Raw genomic sequence first — 21,589 nt, forward strand, 5'->3', positions numbered from 1 at the left:
GGACCATGCTAATGAATCCCATTATTCATCACTCTCTTAATGGCTCAGCCATGGATAACTTGCATAATTCAATTGTAAAGAGGCTTCATTGAAACAGATGGAGGCTGTCAGGACTTTAATGTGCACCAATGTGCATTTTGCACGGCTAACCAGGCGGACAGGGGCACTGCCCCACCCATTTGAGAAACTGCACTCATCCTTCCCAAATTCTGTTTCGTTGTTGTTGCTAACAACACACACACAAACACACACGCATAGAGATTTTCCCTACAGATGCATTGCCCTGGGACACATGAAATGGAGTGCAGATTAAGGGAAGTATTAAAAGTAAAGGGACCCCTGACCAATAGGTCCAGTCATGGATGACTCTGGGGTTGCGGTGCTCATCTCGCTTTGTTGGCCGAGGGAGCCGGAGTACAGCTTCCGGGTCATGTGGCCAGCAGGACTAAGCTGTTTCTGGAGAACCAGAGCAGTGCACGGAAACGCCGTTTACCTTCCCACTGGAGCGGTACCTATTTATCTACTTGCACTTTGACGTGCTTTCAAACAGCTAGGTTGGCAGGAGCAGGGACCGAGCAACGGGAGCTCACCCCGTCACGGGGATTCGAACCGCTGACCTTCTGATCGGGAAGCCCTAGGCTCTGTGGTTTAACCCACAGTGCCACCCACGTCCCTAAGGGAAGTAATAGGACTGCTTTATTCTGCCTTGGTCTGATCCCCCTGGAGACCTGTGTCCAGTTCTGGTTACCACAGTTGAAGAAGGCTATTGACAGCCTAGATGGTGCACATAGGAGGGCCACCAAGATGGTCCGGGGTCTGGAAACCAAGCCTTATGAGGAACAGTTTAGGGAGATGGAGAAGCCTGGAGAAGATATGGTGGAGAGGAGAAATGTTTGACATCTCTAAATGTCTAAACTGGGCTGTCACATACAAGATGGACAAGCTGGTTTTCTGCTGTTCCAGAAGGGAGGACTCGAACCAATGGCTTCAAGAAAGGAGATTCCAACTCAACATCAGGAAGAACTTGGTGACAGCAAGAGCTGTTCGATAGTGGAATGGTCTCCTTCGGGAGGTGGTGGACTTCCCTTCCATGGAGGTTTGGATGGTCATCTGTCATGGATACTTTAGCTGAGATTCCTGCATTGCAGGGGGTTGGACTAGATGGCCCTCGGGGTCCCTTCCAATTCTGCAGTTCCATGCAGCTAAAATGCAGCCTGGCACGCCCCTGCTTCTTCCCCCTCCATTTGTTAAGCTCATCTCACCCATCCTCTGGTGCCATAATGCCCTGCGTTTCACACCATGAGCTGCTGGGAGTTACAGTTGGCTTTCCCAGGTCATCTTTGCTGTCCATGCTGGTGGTTGCCATTCACGAAAGGGTGTCTTGCCCTCGCTCCACCTCGCTGGCACACTGTGAAATTAAGAAAAGAAAAACAGCAGGGAACTGAGCTAACAAAACAAGTTTCCCAAAACACACTCACACCCCGGCATTTCCAAAGCAAAGCATAGTTCTCCTTCAGACAAAATTACTATTATTTCCAATAAGTGCGTCCTCCACCGGCGATGGCGATTTGCTTCGTTGGTTGATTTAAATCATCTCTCCCATCTCGTCGGGCTCTGAGCCCTGTACTCATGTTCTAGTCTCCATAGAAACAAGATGCGGTTGGTTTTCACTCAAATGCTACCATCAAAAGCGATGCGCTCCAGCATTGCCTAAATAGCAGCTCCGCTCTGCAGACACACATGCCGGCGGGTGGGGTTCCTTGAGAATGCAATTGCCGCTTCCAGATCTTATCCCTCAAGAGAAGTGGCTATTCCTCTCGGAAGGCGGATGAGAGAATGTTGTTCTGAGCAATCAACACAATACTTACCCCATGACATTTTGGCCCAAGGAAGTTTCCCCTGGTGCTTTGATTATCTTCATCAGTGCAAACCCATAACTCCTCCAGCAAACAGAAAACTGCCGTGCTGGAAGGCCCACAGTGCTGGATCCCATGTCTCTATGGGATGTAATCCAATGGGAGCAGTCAAATACAACATTCCTTGTTTTCCTAGAGTGGACGTGCAAGGGGATGTTTGGTCCAGCCAGTCAAAACTTCCTTTTCCTCCTGGCTGGAGCATCCTTCCTTTTGCATGTGATAGAAAGTGGGTGTGACCTCACCTGTCCAGGTAACAAAAGGACGAGTCACGCAGCACACCTCCCTCTTTTTCACTTCCTTCTTTGTTTAACCAGCTTTTAGCTTGGACTGCTCTGCTAGCTCTCAGCTAGCAGAAGCACTGGGATTATTCCCCCGTATGGGGTAGATCCACATGTAGATATTTGTAACCTAGTCTGCCTTCAGGGATCCAAATGTGAATTGATGTGAGCAAACTTCTTTTATTGAGTTGGAATAAGATTGTGGAGTCTTTATTCTTTTAAGAGGGATTCAAGGGAACTTACCAGGAACGTACAATTCAGTCTGAGACAGACTGAATAGTATAACAGTGAACTCACACGAGCCTGCAACCAGTTATCTGCTGTGCATGTAAAAGGGGGAATGTGGAACTCTGCTAAGTAAAGGGACTTGCTAGCGCAAGTTAGGAAGGATATTCATAAGCAATATATCCTCTCCTGCCACCCTGAACATTCCCACAGTCTCAACTCTTTCCCTCCAAGCAAAAGCATGCTCTGGTCAGCCAGGGAGCAGCCAAGGTTACTATTCTCTGAAGGTCATCTTTATGTAGGATCTAGGGGTGTTGGTGCCACCTGAAAGCCAGGACTCCCCAGTTATAGACTCCGCACACACTCAGGAGCAACATGACCTCCACATGTGAGCATATGATATGCTAATGTACTTCTAGGCTGCATCAACAGAGGTCTTGCCTTCTGGTTTCCAATTGGGGCCCCTGGTTGCCACTGGGAGAATAGGATTGTGGGTTCAAACCCTGCGTTGGGCAAAAGATTGCTGCACTGCAGGGGGTTGGTCTAGATGACCCTTGACCCTTAGGGTCCCTTCCAGCCCTACAATTCCAGGGTTCTATGAACTACAGCATGTATTCAGCATGTTCTCTTGCTTTTAAAGGGGATGGAGCAACAGCCTGGGAGCTTCAGAACATCAAGACACAAGGAGAAATCAAGGTACATACCCTGGTCCTCCTGTTACAGAGGAAATTTGCGCTGGAATCCTGACATGTTTTTCTGAGGGTCTGTCCTGAAGACAGATAGCAGGAGCCAGGTAGTAAAAAGCACCTGCTGCCGCAAACTCCTGATGTCAGCTCCTCACTGAACAACTCAGACATGGTTTTGATAATTGCTAAAAAGGGGAGGAAAATCTCAAGTGAGGTCTTTTTTGCAGTCTGCTGCGCCGAGCTGGGTAATGCAATTCTTCCCAGAGACACTAAAACAGCAAATGAAGTCTGCAGATCTATTTTTGCCTTCTCTTATGTGGTGCATTATGAAGTGATGCTCAAGGTTCTGATAAACAGGTAAATAAATTTTACTTTAAAAAAAAGAATAAGAAAACAGGCCAGTGCTACAAATTGCTTTCCTGAGTGTTTTCATCTTCAACAGAGATGGCAAATGCAAACAAGCCCAAACCTATTTTTATTCCCTGGTAATTCCCACATGGACGAGATCTGCAAGCGAGCTGCTTTGGGGAGAAAACTATTCTGCTGATGTTGGCAGGGCAGGAGGGAGAGGACGGCAGACACAAGGAGTTGGGAGAGACTGAACGAGTGGCAGAGGGGGGTACTTAACAGAAAATTGGAGCGTAAACAGGACAGGCACACACTCCAGTTGCGCTAACACATTTTCACTCTCCGTTGATGGTGTGTTTTATGTTATTTTATTCAAAAAATGCAAGTTACATTTTTGTTGAGACAAACCAAAACAAGGGGAGAGGAGAACCTTTTCCATGCTTGCAGTTTGCCTCCTTAAATCACAGGTAACATTAGGAAGAACTTTCTGATGGCAAGAGCTGTCGGATGGTGGAACAGACCCCCCCCCCCGCAGAAGCTGGTGGGCTCACTTTCTTTGGAGGTTGAAATATACTTAGAGTCGAGAGTGGATTTTGTTATGTACTGAAGTTCTCACCCTAGGCCAGCAGGGGGATACTGTAGATAGTTATGCAAATGAAGAATCGAAAGTGACGTTCAGTGATTGAATAGTTTGTATGCAAATGAAGGATTGAAAGTGACGTTCAGTGATTGGATAGTTTTAGAAAGTTGTTACAGTAACAAGGTACTGGAGCTCTATATAAGCAGGCTGACTGAGGCCTTCAGTGCAGTTCTGTTCTGGCCTCAGAATAAAGAACAGCTGTTTGAAGAATTGCTGTGTCGTCTGATATGTTCGCCCACAACTTAACAGATTTCATGCTCTTTATTCAGCTCATAGTGGTGAGGAGGAATGGAAGTTCCCCCAGAATGTCTGCTTTATATACATTATTTACACAACGAACCCCACGTGATTGGCTAATTCCGGGATTCTCCTGTAGGCCAATCAGGTTGCGGATTCACTTCCACCTGGAGCTGGATTGGGTGGCTCCTGTGGACCAATGAGACTGCTGCATTGTTCTAGGACCAATCAGACTGCTGCATTCTGAATCCTATTGTTCTGGGACCAATCTGCTGCCTTTTGGATCCTATTCAACTCAGTACATAACAGAGGTCTTTCAACAGAGGTTGAATGGCCATCTGTCGGGGATTCTTTACCTGGGATTCCTGCATTGCAGGACCCCTTGGGGGTCAAGTACAACTTTCCAGTTCTATGATTCTAGGCGTGATGAGCTTTTATTTATTTAATTTATTTCATAAAATCTATACAATGGTACCTCGGGTTAAGAACTTAATTCATTCTGGAGGTCCGTTCTTAACCTGAAACTGTACTTAACCTGAAGCACCACTTCAGCTAATAGGGCCTCCTGCTGCTGCCGCGCCGCCGGAGCACGATTTCTGTTCTCATCCTGAAGCAAAGTTCTTAACCCGAGGTAATATTTCTGGGTTCTCTTTTGTTGACCACCAGCATGACACTTTCCCTTCTTAAGTTGAGAATCGGCCATCTACCTACCAACCTACTTACCTCTCCGCTGGTTCTACGATGAAGCATTAAATTTTAGCATTAAATGGCAACCAACCTTCTCGTTCCTCTGGGTCTTCCAGCTGTCTTCCGTTGTCCAGGGAAAACTTTCACTAAGATGCAACTTGTCCATGGTGAAAGTTATCTGCGGATCAACAGGCTGTCTGCCGTTTATTAATGGCCGGTTGAAGGGAAAGGCACCATTAAGCAGTATCTCCTTCCGAAACTTATGATATCCTGGGCTGGTTATGGAACATTTCTTCCACACCTTGCGGCAGCTGCTGCCTCACCTGCTTGAGCTAACATTTTCTCAGTGTGAAGGATGTGGCCTGTGAAGGGGAAAAAATCCTTCGTTTTGCTTGACCTTTAGAAATGGAGACAGATACCAGATGGGTTTCTCCAGAGTTAACTTTGGAATACACAGGATGAAACAGTGAAATCAGCTATGATTAAATGGGCACAGGATATTGGTCATGACATTATGTTTGACGACTGGGAACAGTTATGGACCACCGGTGTTAAATTTACGGCATGTAATGCCCTGAAAGAGAATATAATGAAAATGATCTATAGGTGGTACATGACCCCAGTCAAACTTGCAAAGATCTATCATCTGCCCAATAACAAATGTTGGAAATGTAATGAGGCTGAAGGTACTTTTTACCATCTTTGGTGGACCTGCCCAAAGATTAAGGCCTACTGGGAAATGATCTATAATGAAATTAAGAAAGTCCTTAAGTGGACATTTGTTAAGAAACCGGAGGCTTTTCTCTTGGGCATGGTCGGCCAATTGGTACCAAAGAAGGATAAGACATTTTTTATGTATGCAACCACAGCAGCAAGAATCCTGTTGGCAAAGTATTGGAAGATGCAAGAATTACCTACTCTGGAAGAATGGCAATCGAAGGTGATGGAATATATGGGACTGGCAGAGATGACCGGCAGAATCCGTGACCAGAGGAAAGAGACAGTGGAAGAGGACTGGGGGAAATTTAAAACATATCTAAAAAACTACTGTAAAATTGTGGACTGATAAGATGTTAAGGGGTAGGAAACAAAGAATTACAGCTGTAAATCTTAAACTTTAAGAAAACTCAAAAGGGACTTGATTAAAGACTGATCGATGAGTTGCTCGAAAAAATGGTAAAACAAGGATGTGGCGAAGGGAAGGCATGGGGAAGTCAATTTTTGTTGTTTGTTTTTAATGTTTATGTTTGTTTTGTTTGTTCTTATTATGTGTAAAAACCAATAAAAATATTTTTTTTTTTAAAAAAAAAACAGAGTTAACTTTGGTTTCGGCCAAATGGCTTCAAGTTACAGGAAAGGAGGTTCCTACGAAGCATCAGGAAGAACTTTCTTTCTTTTTTTAAAAATAATTTTATTAGAAATTTCAACATAACAATTCATTTTCCCTTCTTCATTCATTACATACACCTCCATTTCTTAACATTCACTATATATTCCTCCCTCCCCTCCAGGGCTTCCCCCAACTTCTGCTTGTGGTTTGTTTCTCTTTTCACCCACTTTGCTATCTCTTAACCGGAAAAGTTATTAATAACATAACATCAAGCCTAAAAAAATAAAAAAATAAAATGCACTATAATATTTCACTATTTTCTAAACATTTTCTAATGCTAATAATGTGAATGTTTATTTAAATACTGCCATCAAGTCTATTGACTTTCTTTGTTTCTGCAAATATAATAGAAATGGTTCCCATTCTTTTTCAAAGTCACTGTTGTCTTTTTCTCTTTATCTGCCATTTTTGCCAGTTCTGCATAGTTCATCAACTTCTCTGGCCATTGTTCTTTAGTTGGTATTTCTCCTGACAGCTGGACATATTAAGGGCCCCATTACCTCCAGTAGCTGAGGGCCTCATCAAACCTAAATCCTCATGGTGGGTTGGCACTGAGAGCCTTCTCCTCCCTAATTTTCCCCTCAATGCCCTTTGTTGGTTTGGATGTAAATCTGCCCCCTGCCAACCAGTGGCGTAGCGTGGGTTGTCAGCACCCGGGGCAAGGGAAGTAATTTGACCCCCTAACCCATAGATTTGCGCCCCCTAACCTGTGGATTTGCGCCCCTAACCCTAACCCCCAGATGTTGCGCCCCGTGCAGCCGGCCCCCCCCTGCCCCCCCACGCTACGCCACTGCTGCCAACGCTCTTTTTCTGGCATTAGCCCCCTCCCTCTCTCCTTCTGCGTTATATCCCAGTGATTCTGGACATGAAGATATTCTGTTTGAATTGCCTGAATGTTATCTCCGTTCAACTTCGATGCGTGACCTTTCCACTGGGATGCAGCCATTACACTGAAGGCTCTATTCAGCGGGATTGTTCGATGCACTTGAACATGGCTTGCCAGAGCCCTGCAAAGGAGAGATAGGGCTCCTGCTCCGGAATTCACAATGCAACAACACACACACACCCCTTTTCTCTCTCTCTCCTGGTGACTCACGGTACTAACAGGCTGCTCTCATTCTCCTGATCTCAGTATTAGAAGGGGTGGGGCCCAAAGCTCGCCCCTCTCTGAACCTGATTAAACAGCTGGAAAAATCTGCTTGAATATCCACAGGACCCTAGAGGACCCCCCTCCTGTGACCCTGACATAGAGGGGAGAAGGCCTGGAGAATATTTATACAGAAGGTCAGTGTCGGAGCTGGTGAAATCAATAGAGGAAGGCTGGAAAATGAAAGCAAGGTATTGATGAGGAGGCTGAGCTGTGGGTAGAGTAGTAAGAATAAAAGATGAACGTGCTGGATTAGGTCAAATGGATTAGCTTTCCGTTCCCACAGTGGCTAAACACCCATCACCAAGTGTCCCTGTTTTCCAAGAACAGCCCTGAATTTACAGAAGCTGTCCTGGTTTCTGATTTGATCCCGGAATGCTCTGTTTCTCCTTAAAAAGGTAAAAGGTCCCCCTGACTGTTAGGTCCAGTCGTGGACTACTCCGGGGTTGCGGTGCTCATCTCGCTTTACAGGCCGAGGGAGCTGGCGTTTGTCTGCAGACAGCTTCTGGGTCATGTGGCCAGCAGGACTAAGATGCTGCTTCTGGTGAACCAGAGCAGCGCATAGAAACACCATCTACCTTCCTTAGGTAAAGGTAAAGGGACCCCTACCATTAGGTCCAGTCGTGGCCGACCCTGGGGTTGCAGCGCTCATCTTGCCTTATTGGCCGAGGGAGCCGGTGTACAGACATGTGGCCAGCATGACTAAGCCGCTTCTGGAGAACCAGAACAACGCATGGAAACGCCGTTTACCTTCCCGCTGGAGCGGTACCTATTTATCTACTTGCACTTTAACGTGCTTTCAAACTGCTAGGTTGGCAGGAGCTGGGACAGAGCAACGAGAGCTCACCCTGTCACGGGGATTCGAACCACTGACCTTCTGACCGGCAAGTCCTAGGCTCTGTGGTTTAGACCACATCACTATTTTCACTGGAGAAATGTCAGAGGGTATGGAAGACCACACGCACGATTGTGGTTTCCATCAACTGTTATTCAGAAGTGTCTGAGTCTTCTCCAGGCGGCATGAGGAACTTCTCTAACAGATTTAGGGAGCAGAGCAAGGAGAGGGGGAAAACATTCTGTTGTGCGAGGACTTCTTCCAATGAGAAAATGCTTACACAGCCCTAAATCGGATGCAACCCTTTGATTCTTCCTCTCTAAAGGTTGATTTGCCTTCTCAGAAACAAAGAATATGGCACAGTCCTTGTCGACTGCACAATTTCAAAATACGACTGCAAAGATCACACCACTTCTGGCCCCTCTCTCTCTCCCCCCTATTTTCTGTGTGAGCAGATCCTGCACCCAAATCTTGAAGAGCAATCAACCATACTGCTTTGCAGATGCCTTTTAAAGGGGTACAGCAGGTCTGTATTGCATCTCCATCCCCATTCCCTTTTCTTTTCTCTCTCTCTTTCTCCCTTTCTCTCTCTCTTTTAGCACTTTATTTTCATAACTGAAATTTAATGAAATTTAATGTTGGCCACCTTGAAATATGCAAAGGGCTGTCCCATGGAAGATGGAGAAAACCTATTTCCTGCTCCTCCACAGAGTAGGAGGCAAAGCAATGGATTCAAGTGACAAGAAAGGAGTTTACATCAGGAATATTTTCTGACAGTAAGAGATGTTTGAGAGTGCAACGGATGACATAGGAAGATGTCCTATGCCCCCCATGACAGGGGGTTGAATTAAATGACCTTTGGGGGTCCCTTCTATGATTCTCTGTTGAGTTGGGACTCATAAAGGCAGGCTTCTCATGAGAAAGGATTGTGGCTTCTCTCTCCAATGTTTGGGTCGAATCCTGGTGCCTTCACCATTCTGCTCTCCAGCCTGGCGTAGTCTTTGCTCCTCTCTCCTCTCTTTGCTCCGGCAATCCTTGAAGCGGCGATTGAAATTCTTGCCCTGTGCTCTGCACATTCCTTGCCAGAGAGCCCCATTCATCAGAACTTCCTTGTTCTGGTTCAATTAAATTCTATAGCACTCGGAGGTGATGTAGCACCGGCCCTGGTGTGGAATTTCAATGCCGCCGCCGCTCTTGTAAATACACGGCTGAGGATAAATTGGCCATCAGTGGCGCTGAGAGGAGGCGCAGAAAGTGTGTGACTACAGCTTGTTTTTATATGCTTGGAAGAGGGTGAGCCATTGCCAAGGACCTGGGCAATGTTCTTGAGCCTGGCAAGAAGGGGGGCAGGATTTGGTGTTTGTTTTTGTGTGTGTGTGTGTGTGTGTGTGTATCATAAAATAAACACTGCTTTGCATTGGATGTTTTCAAGCAATGTTTTGGGACAGACTGGGAGATCTTGCTTGGATCACTACAATTAAAGGTGTATTTATATGTATTCAGATAATTGTTGTTGTTGCTGCTGTTTAGTCGTTTAGTCGTGTCCGCCTCTTCGTGACCCCCTGGGCCAGAGCATGCCAGGCACTCCTGTCTTCCGCTGCCTCCTGCAGTTTGGTCAAACTCATGCTGGTAGCTTTGAGAACACTGTCCAACCATCTCATCTTCTGTCGTCCCCTTCTCCTTGTGCCCTCCATCTTTCCCAACATCAGGGTCTTTTCCAGGGAGTCTTCTCTTCTCATGAGGTGGCCAAAGTCTTGGAGCCTCAGCTTCAGGATCTGTCCTTCCAGTGAGCACTCAGGGCTGATTTCCTTCAGAATGGAGAGGTTTGATCTTCTTGCAGTCCATGGGACTCTCAAGAGTCTCCTCCAGCACCAGAATTCAAAAGCATCAATTCTTCAGCAATCAGCCTTCTTTATGGTCCAGCTCTCACTTCCATACATCACTACGGGGAAAACCGTAGCTTTAACTATACGGACTTATACAGACAGTGTTCTCAAAGCTACTAACATGAGTTTGACCAAACTGCAGGAGGCAGTGGAAGACAGGAGTGCCTGGCGTGCTCTGGTCCAGGGGGTCACGAAGCATCGGACACGACTAAACGACTAAACAACAACAACAACTGGTTTCCCTATTTCACCTTATCTTTCCTACGTATGACACAAATTTTTCCCAGTCTTTTTGAAATGTTTCATCGCCCTGTTGTCGAATTTCCCCCATTAATTTAGCTATAACTGCATATTCCATTGCCTTCTGTTGCCATTCTTCTACTGTTGGCAGTTGTTGCTGTTTCCAAACAGCAAATGGCATGTGCCCTTTCAGCGACGATGACGGGAAAGCTCTCTCTCTCTCTTTCTCTCTCCCCGTTCTCTGGAATCCAAACACATCGCCCAGCGCAGGGGAGAAAGAGCTATTTCGGGAATATGAAATTGCTGCAGAGCAAGGGAGGTAGAGAACGGCTGTCGAAAGGAGATGTGTAATGTTTCTAGATTGCATGAGAGCTCAAAGGGCAAAGAGCGCAGAGTCTATTTCTTGCTAAGGGACCGTTGAGGAGGCCTTGCTGAGGAGGTCGGCATCTGCTTCAGAAAAGGGGGGGGCCAGCATCAACAAATCAACCCCCAAACAGGCTCATCTCCTCATCTCCTGGAAGAAGAGTCTCCTTTCCCGCCCCCTTGACATGATAATTATCATTCAAGGTGCTGATGGCAGCAAGCTTTACAGCTTCCAAATAAACGGTGCTTTTTTGAGGGAAGGGCTCCCCAGGCAGACATCAGCCAGCGGAGAAGAGTCAGGAAAGGTGAGCCTGGGAAAAAGATGCTGCTTACAGAAGATGGGCAGAGGAGGGCTGGACAGGCGTACAGATGAGATTGCAACCGCTTGAGCTCTTGACAGAGAGATTCCGGGGCAGGGCAACAGAAAAAAACAATGCCATGCAATATATATTTCCAGTCCTGGACAAGGCAGATATCTCCAGGTGTAGCCAGCTCTAGTAAAGGTAAAGGGACCCCTGACTCTGGTGACTGACTCTGGGATTGCAACGCTCATCTCGCTTTATTGGCCGAGGGAGCCGGGGTACGGCTTCCGGGTCATGTGGCCAGCATGATTAAGCTGCTTCTGGCGAACCAGGGCAGGGCACGGAAACGCCGCTTACCTTCCCGCCGGAGTGGTACCTATTTATCTACTTGCACTTGACATGCTTTTAAACTGCTAGGTTGGCAGGAGCAGGGACCAAGCAAGGGGAGCTCACCCCATCGCGGAGATTCAAACTGCCGACCTTCTGATCAGCAAGTCCTAGGCTCTGCCTACCTCTCCTTTAAATCAGAACCAGTGAAGGAGGTGAAGGTCCTGTGTGAGTGTCTGGAGACTGAGATTAAAAGATTGAGTTTGAATCCTGACAAGACAGAAGTAATGTAATAATAATAATAATAATAATAATAATAATTTATTATTTGTACCCCGCCCATCTGGCTGAGTTTCCCCAGCCACTCTGGGCGGCTCCCAATTGAGTGTTAAAAACAATACAGCATTAAATATTAAAAGCTTCCCTCAACAGGGCTGCCTTCAAATGTCTTTTAAAGAGAAGATAGCTACTTATTTCCTTCACATCTGAAGGGAGGGCGTTCCACAGGGCGGGCGCCACCACCAAGAAGGCCCTCTGTCTGGTTCCCTGTAACCTCACTTCTTGCAATGAGGGAACCGCCAGAAGGCCCTCAGAGTTGGACCTCAGTGTCCGGGCTGAACGATGGGGGTGGAGACGCTCCTTCAGATATACTGGACCGAGGCCGTTCAGGGCTTTCAAGGTCAGCACCAACACTTTGAATTGTGCTCAGAAACTGGGAGCCAATGCAGATCTCTCAGGACCGGTGATGAGTCTGAGAGGTTTTCTATTTGCCTTGCCACTTCCCCTGGGGAAAAGGGCACTTTGCCGCTGAATCAGAGCAAATGTCAGTCCATGGCAAACACTCTTGATGTTTGCTCTGGTTCAGCAGTAAAAAGCAGCTTTCCCTGGGGCAAGGAAAGCCTCAGGACAAGCAAAAGTGTGGATGATTCCCCATTTCCAGCAGTCTGTAGAAGGCTTATTTGTTGGGTAGTCACTGCAGAGAATAGTGAGCTAGATGAAGGAATGGTATGATCCAATATTGGGCAGTTTCCTACACTCCTGTGTTGACTTTGGGCCAGATAGAATCATGGAATCATTCTTTGAAGGGATTCCCAGGTGTCATCTAGTCCAACCCCCACATTAAGAACATAAGAAGAGCCTGCAGGATGCGGCCAATGACCCATCGAGTCCAGCATCCTCTTCTCACAGTGGCCAACCGGGTGCCTCAATGGGAAGCCCTGGAAGCAGGATCTGAGCGCTACAGCACCTGGCATTCAGATGCAGGGGAGGCAGAGCCCAGCCATTGTGGCCAGGAGCCACTGATAGTCTTTCCCTCGCCCATGAATTTGCCCAATCCTCTTTGAAAGCCAGCTGTCTTGGTGGCCATCACTGCCTCCTGTGGCAGGGAGTTCCATATGCAAGCAGGACACAGCCATCCCGACAAGGAGCCCTCAGTGAAGGCTGGCTTCCTCTCTTCACATCCCTCTTTGCTGCTGCTGCTGCTGCTGCTAATAATAATAATAATAATAATAATAATAATAATAATAATAATAATTTATTTGTACCCCGCCCATCTGGCTGGGTTTCCCCAGCCACTCTGGGCGGCTTCCAACAAAGATGAAAAATACATCAAAATGTCACACATTAAAAACTTCCCTGAACAGGGCTGCCTTCAGATGTCTTCTAAATGTCAAGTAGTTGTTTATCTCTTTGACATCTGAAGGGAGGGCGTTTCACAGGGCAGGCGCCACCACCAAGAAGGCCCTCTGCCTGGTTCCCTGTAACTTGGCTTCTTGCAATGAGGGAACCGCCAGAAGGCCCTCGGAGCTGGACCTCAGTGTCCGGGCTGAACGATGGGGGTGGAGATGCTCCTTCAGGTATACTGGACTAAGGCCATTTAGGGCTTTAAAGGTCAGCACCAACACTTTGAATTGTGCTTGGAAATGTACTGGGAGCCAATGTAGGTCTTTCAGAACTGGTGTTATGTGTTCTTGGGGGCTGCGCCCAGTCACCAGTCTAGCTGCTGCATTCTGGATTAGTTGTAGTTTCCGGATCACCTTCAAAGGTAGCCCCACACAGAGCGCATTGCAGTAGTCCAAGCAGGAGATTACCAGAGCATGCGCCACTCTGGCTAGACAGTCTGCAGGCAGGTAAGCTTAAGGCTACATTCTCAGGTGCACCCAGATGCAACCATTCATGGGGTATTACAGCCGCAGCATCTCTCCAGCCCATCTCAGCCGTGCGTCACGGCACATTGTCTTGAGAGCAAAGGTGGATTTACAACTCCCTCCCCATGTTGAATGACTCCGCCACCACCAGCCTCTTTAGAATTCACCCGTTGTAATTAAGATTCAGGGGAAGGCTGAGGAGCCAATAAAATGCAGAGGGAACTCACATTCTTTTAAGCTTAATTTACTAGTTCATAAGCTGGGCATCCTCATGAATTCAGGAGTGGCGGCAAAGCAGTTGGGCTAATGAGCGCGAGGGGACTGGTAAATCGAATTCAGGACTCGGCCGACTCTCAGCGTTGCTGTTGTGTGGCGGGAGGAGGAAGATGAAGAGGGGCAGTGAATAAAGACAGGCACAATCTGTTGGGTGATTTATTATTATTATTATTATTATTTTACTTTTTGAAGTGGATTTTCATCATAATTTTCAACTGGGGGCAACCCAGTCCGTTGGGCGGCACATTAATACAACTAATACTAATACTACTAATAAACTAAGAATATCTGCCCTCCTGCCACCCCATGCAGTTTAAGGGAGACAATTTTTATTTGGTTATTTTTGAAGTAAGAACATGAGAAGAACTTGCTGGATCAGGCCCATGGCCTGCCCAGTCCGTTATGCTGTTCCCACAGTGGCCAACCAGGTGCTCCAATGGGAAACCCATAAGGAGGACCTGACCACGAGATACCTGTGGGAAACCTGCAAGCTGGATTTGGGCGCAAAAGCAGCTCTCCCCTCTTGCAGTTTCCAGAGGCTGGAATTTCAGAAGCATTTCTGCTGCAAAGGCAGGGCATAGTCTTCATCCTGGCTAGGAGCCACCAATAGCCCTTGTGATAAGAATTTTAAAGTCTTCTTCTTGTTGTTGTTGAGTCGTTTAGTCGTGTCCGACTCTTTGTGACCCCCTGGACCAGAGCACACCAGGCACTCCTGTCTTCCACTGCCTCCCGCAGTTTGGTTAAACTCATGCTGGTAGCTTTGAGAACACTGTCCCACCATCTCGTCCTCTGTCGTCCCCTTCTCCTTGTGCCCTCCACCTTTCCCAGCATCAGGGTCTTTTCCAGGGAGTCTTCTCTTCTCATGAGGGGGCATTAAAAGAGGATTGGACTGATTCATGGAGGAGGAGAGAGTGTTGTAAACAAAAATATGCCCTTTTTCCTTATGGGGTATCCAAGAGCCCATATAGAGTCCTTACGTAGGTTCCCTATTGGTAGGAGAAAATAACAGAGGCCAACCAGAGAATATTGAGAAGCAAAGCAGCTTGTCAGCCTGATCTTTATTGATCTGTTGCAACAGGGTGCTCCCTTCACACACAGGAAAGGAGGAGGACCCAGAACCAAGGTGTGCCTGCCTTTATATAGACATTTTAAATCCCCTGCCCTAGAGGCCCTAAGCGACTAAACAACAACAGGTTGGTGGCCATCCCTGCCTTCTGTGGCAGGGAGTTCCATAGTTTGACTATGTGCTTTTTAAAGAAGTCCATTCTTTGATCTGTCCAGAATCTTCCAGTGTTCAGCTTCAGTGGAAGCCCATGAATTCTGGTGTTACAAGAGAAGAAAGTGACCCCTAATGGTCAGGGGTCCCTTTACCTTTACCTCCACTTGGGCTCCATATGGGGAATATGCCTCCGAGGCCTGAGGCAGTGATGTTTCTGACAGCATCATCATCATCATCATCATCATCATATATCGCCCTATACTTGGAGGTCTCAGGGAGGTTCACCGAAAAGATCACAATATATAAAATCAAAATAAGAACACTAACTCAATAACACCCCCCCCCAAAAGAACCACATTTTAAAAGGGTATAGGATGTCCATCAGGTCAACCAAAGGCCTGGTTAAAAAGGAACATTTTTGCCTGGCACCCAAAGGTGTATAATGAAGGTGCCAGGCGAACTTCCCTGGGGAGAGCATTCCACTGAGGGGGAGCCACTGCAGAGAAGGCCCCGTTCTCGTGTTGCCACCCTCCGGAGCTCTCGAGGAGGAGGCACACAAAGAGGGGCCTCAGAAGATGATCTCAGGGTCATATGGAAAGAGGCGGTCCTTGAGGCATCACAGTCCTGAGCATGCTTTTCTTCTTTTCTATCATGGAAATCCAGTTTTCCCCTCTTGAATTTGGGCCTGGGTTTGGGGGTTCTCAATTACCAGACCTTTCCCCATCACCCCAGAACAGCACCAAGGCATCTACCTGTGGACACTCACCATTCCAGAAGAATCACAACATATATAGAGAAATTCCTCCCCACCACGGCTTTCCAGACATGTCTGTGAGGAGAATAAGAGCTTACAGGGTTAATAGCTCAGAGTGTGCATCCTGTCCACTGGGGGCTGGTCCCACATAAGGAGTTTTGTCTGTTCTTTGCTATGAGACTTTTCGGTTTTGCTGACCATCAGAGCCAGCAATGTCTGCTCGTTCTCCTGGAATGCTGATATGCTGATTTATTGCTGCTGTACAAATAAACACTTCGTAGATTAGGAAGAAGCTGTGTACAGACTGTTATTTCTGCACACACACAAGGCACACACCGCTGTCCGAGATACTCTGCTCAAAGCTGGGAAAAGTCCAGAGGCACAGAGAAACGTGCCAGATGTCTGAATCCCACAATGCCTCTGTGAATTCTAGCAATTGCATTTTTGCTGCCTGTCCATCTTTGCCAGCATAGCTGTGAGTCTTTGGACACTCATGAAATTTGACTAGGGCCATCAATGTTTGCAACTTGAATGTCATTGTTCCTGTAGTTTTGGACGTTCACTGTCACTGTCCGACCCAGCTCCAAACACAGCTTTGAATGTATCCTGCCCTCTGCCCACTGTTATGTTCTTGGTAATGATGAACGAAATCTTGGGGCATGTCAACAGCTTTGCTCGGCCATCTCATAGTGCTGATTGGCTATATCACCCTAACAATGTTCCCCGTCGTCAGGTGACTTCTTCGCACCCGTTGCAATCTTGCCTAATATTCCACTGCAACTTTCCCTTTCATCAGCCTGTCATCCTCTTGATGGCTATTCATACGCCGAGGCACTTGCACTATCCATCACCTGTCAATTATCTTCCTTTTCTTTTCTGTTTTGGAGCTATCGGGAAGAAGCCTTTCATCCCCAGCGCACAGGAGCAAACCCTTTTTTCTAAAGATAACACCTTCTGACGTGCAAAGGTATTTGATCACATCGCTCCGCTAAATGGGCTCTCAGATGCAAAGTAAATTTGGACATCACCTTACAGGAGCTGGAATGGCCAGTTAACAAAGGCGTCGAGATAATAAGATACAGATAAGGGTCTGCTCTCCTGTAAATTACAAATTGAGATACAACCACCATTGCCTGAATCCCCATAATAAGGATTTGCGAAGTAGAGGCTAATTTGATCATGTGCAAGATCTCCAAGCTTCTTGTTGGCCTCTGTTTGTCTCAGGAGACAATGGAGGAGTGAGCCTTTGGGGGCAAAGTCAAACCATTGAAGAGTTACAATGCCTGCTGTGGCTGTAGAAACCAATATGGGAGAGACATGTTTAGTTGCAGCAGGGCAGAGGAAGGCTTCTGGTGTGTTGCTGCAGATGCACCAGGGTGATTCTTCCCTCTGTGCTCCTCTCAGCGGTCATAACATCTTTATTAACACAGCCTTATGGGGAGTTGGTTAGCATTGGTACTAGGTGATGCTGATTTTGGCCTGAGCTTGTAGGTCTGTTGGTGCACTTTCATAGCTGCATCTTTAGTTATCTTGCAGGAACATCAAGAAAGAGCAGACTTTTGCCCACCTGGCTCCCTCCACAAGTTTTGGAAAACAACTCCCATCAGCACCAAGCTGGCCAGGGCTGAAGAGAATTGCAGTCATACCTTTTGGAAGGAGCCAGTTTGAGGAATGTATAGTTCAAGCAGTGGTTTTCCCAGGAGTGATGTATGGAAGTGAGAGCTGGACCATAAAGAAGGCTGATCGCCGAAGAATGGATGCTTTTGAATTCTGGTGCTGGAGGAGACTCTGGAGAGTCCCATGGACTGCAAGAAGATCCAACCTCTCCATTCTGAAGGAAATCAGCCCTGAGTGCTCACTGGAAGGACAGATCCTGAAGCTGAGGCTCCAAGACTTTGGCCACCTCATGAGAAGAGAAGACTGCCTGGAAAAGACCCTGATGTTGGGAAAGATGGAGGGCACAAGAAGAAGGGGATGACAGAGGACAAGATGGTGGGACAGTGTTCTTGAAGCTACCAGCATGAGTTTGACCAAACTGCAGGAGGCAGTGGAAGACAGGAGGGCCTGGCGTGCTCTGGTCCATGGGGTCACGAAGATTCGGACATGGCTAAACAACAACAACAAGTTTGAGGAATGCTGGGTTTGGGACCCGCACGTGGGCTGAAGCTGAACCCACGCTGAAAGGCGGCAACGGCCTCATTCCGCTTTGTGCTCTTCTGTTTGAGAACGGAGAGCCAAATGAAGGCATCCTCCCTCGGAGACACGAACACGACCGAGAGGATGAATGAAGCTGCGTCTTCCTTCATCTGAGCTCAGCAGGCTCTGCCGCCGCCAAACTGAGACTTGCCTGGCTATGTGCGCTCAGCCACTTCCTCTCGCTCCGGGGTAGCAATAAACCCACCGTTGGATGATAAACTGCAAACATCTTGAGAGAACCTCGGCAGGGAATTCAACGACAAAGTGGGAAAACATGTGTGGGAATGACCCTGCCGTCTCAGGGGCAAGTGTGCTACCGGGACACTTTTATGATGATGTCATTATAATTATATTTATATATTATAAATTTCTTCCATCGTCTTCCGAGACAGACGGAGGCCAACAATTATATATTTGTTTATACCCCACTTTTCCCCTGACTCAAGTGGCTAACAGATAACATAAGAACAGTGAAAACCGTAGAAGCAAAACAACCATTAAAAAACAATTAGACATGAACAGAAGTAAAACAAGATATATATATAATCTGTTAAAAACATACAGATACTTACAATAAAAACAGCACAGCACCAGCCCTTTCATTAAAAGCAGTCAGTTCCCTAAAGCCTGTTGGAATAAGAAGGTCTTTACTTGCCTGCAGGAAACAGGTGAGGAAACTAGTCTGGCTCTTCTAAGCAGGAAGATCCAAAGTTGCCTGAGAGAAGCCACCACCAAGAAGGCCCTCTCCTGCGTCCCCATCTTGCGTGGCTGGGAGGCTGGCAGGACCAAAATAAATACCTTCCCTGAAGATGTCAGAGTCCGGGCAGATTCCCATAACCTGGACCTAAGCCGTATAGGGTTTTCCAGGTCATAACCAACCCTTTGGGTTGTGCCCAGAGACAGACTCATAGCCATCTGGGCTAGTTGGAGTTTCTGAGCACTTTTCAAAGGCAGCAAGTTGCAGCCACCCACTTTTCGGCCTCTCTCCGGAATATGTGGGGTTGAAGGCTTAGCAACCAGAAAACACAACTGAAGCATCTCAGCAGCTTTTGTTTTGTCTCGTTTGTTTATAAAAAAAGCATTCATAGACTGCTCTTTCACGAAAAAGAAGATCATAGTAGTTTGCAAAACATAAAAACAGTGAAAAAACAAAACAAAAGGTTAAAAGCAGATGTAAATCAACCATTGTGGGGAGATGCATTCTGAATTACCTCCAGGGTGACAACAACCTTCAGTTTTTATTTATATAGGAAGACGAAGAGGATAGAGCAAATTGGGAGGGGAATCTTTCCCAGGCACATGCTACAAATTCACAAAGTTTTTTTTTCATTAAAAATCCTTCCCTTCTTTCAACCTTTCCTCATAGGGTCAGCAAGGTGTTAAGGGTCAACAGGGGACGCGAGTGGTGCTGTGATCTAAACCACTGAGCCTCTTGGGCTTGCCGATTGGAAGGTCGGCGGTTTGAATCCCTGCGACAGAATGAGCTCCTGTTGCTCTGTCCCTGCTCCTGCCAACCTAGTGGTTCAAAAGCAAGCCAGTGCAAGTAGATAAATAGGTACTACTGTGGCGGGAAAGTAAACGCCGTTTCTGTGCACTCTGGTTTCCATCACAGTCCTTCATGTGCCAGAAGTAGTTTAGTTCTGCTGGCCACATGACCCGGAAAGCTGTCTGTGGACGAACACCAGCTCCCTCGGCCTGAAAGCGAGATAAGCGCCGCAACCCCACAGTCACCTTTGACTGGACTTAACCATCCAGGGGTCCTTTACCTTACCTTAAGAGAAGCAATAGGTGGCATCTGGTAACACTGGATTCATGCTCCATCAACCAACAGGGAGCGGGTGAGACTGACACACGAAGAGCCAATCACAACTGTTACTGGAAAAATCCGAGGGCTCCCTTGGACAAAACAAAGACACCAACCAGGATAACTTGGAGCAAAACAGTAGCCTGTAGTCTTGGCCTTTATTGAACTGTTGCAACAGGGTATTCCCCTCACTTGCAGGAGAGAGGAAAGACCCAGAAGAATAGTGTGCAAGGTCTTATAAAAACTTTTGAAATTCCCCTCCTCTAGATCAAGCCCACCCCCAGAAACATCATGCATACATTACAGAAAGGAGGGGTTGAGGGAGGAGTTGTGGTGGTAACATCATGCATACATTACAGAAAGGAGGGGTTGAGGGAGGGGTGGTGTGGTAACCTGAGTGTCCTGTCACCTGGCTGGTTCCCTTCTCTCCCCCTCCCCACGAGTCACTTCCAGGAGACAAAGGGGACCTGGCAGTTTCCTGCCCCCAGAGGGAAGATCTGATCATTGTCCTTTGTTTCAGTCCATGCTGAATCCACTCCCATATGCAAGTTCTTTGTGATCTTGATTGTCTTCTGTCTAGGACCATCAGGGTTGGCATAGCAACTGGGCAGGGCTCCTGTAGATGTGCTGGGATGGTGAAGGGATTATGACTGGCCTGTATCAAACCTTCCCCATTTTGTAGTCCTTCCTTCATGGAGTAAAATAAAAGTAGAACAGTGCAAATCTGATGTATGGTTGATTTTCTATGAATTTATAACAGAAGCGTAGCGTATGTAGTGTGTGAGTGCGAGTGTGTGTGAAGTTTGTTCAAACTGGATGATGGGGGGGGGGGTTCCTGCTACACTACCGCAGCTCATTCTCAAGGATGCACGATACGATAATCTTTATTGTCCCATACAGAACAACGAAATTGGAAAAAAAAATTAATCTACATAAGACATTCAAAACCAACAAGCCTGCTATCCCAGCTATCCCAGCCTGGTTAGCCCCCTAAAAACTCTGATACCCCATTTTAAAAATACAATACACTCCCATACAGACTCCTTACACTGCGTTTAAAACCAAAATCGCATTTTGATAGAAACTGTTTCTTAGGCGGCTAGTCCTAGTCTTTATAACCCTGTACAGTGGTACCTCAGGTTAAGTACTTAATTTGTTCCGGAAGTCCGTTCTTAACCTGAAACTGTTCTTAACCTGAAACACCACTTTAGCTAATGGGGCCTCCTGCTGCCACTGTGGCACCGGAGCACGATTTCTGTTCTCATCCTGAAGCAAAGTTCTTAGCCTGAAGCACTATTTCTGGGTTAGCGGAGGCTGTAACCTGAAGTGTATGTAACCTGAGGTACCACTGTACCTTCTTCCAGAAGGCAGAAGCTGAAAGTGATCATTTCCGGGGTGCGCACTATCCTGCACTATCTCTGCAGCTTTCTTATAGCACCTGCTTCCCCAAATGCTTTGGCCCAGATCCAAAGTCAAATTAGAAGACATTGTACTAGATCCCCGTGTCTAGTTCTGGGCACCCCAATTTAAGATCCGTATAGTTAAAGCCATGGTTTTCCCAGTAGTGATGTATGGAAGTGAGAGCTGGACCATAAAGAAGGCTGATCGCCGAAGAATTTATGCTTTTGAATTATGGTGCTGGAGGAGACTCTTGAGAGTCCCATGGACTGCAAGGAGATCCAACCT

Source organism: Podarcis melisellensis (genome assembly GCF_964234715.1).
Source record: "Podarcis melisellensis genome assembly, chromosome: 1".
NCBI lineage: Eukaryota > Metazoa > Chordata > Lepidosauria > Squamata > Lacertidae > Podarcis > Podarcis melisellensis.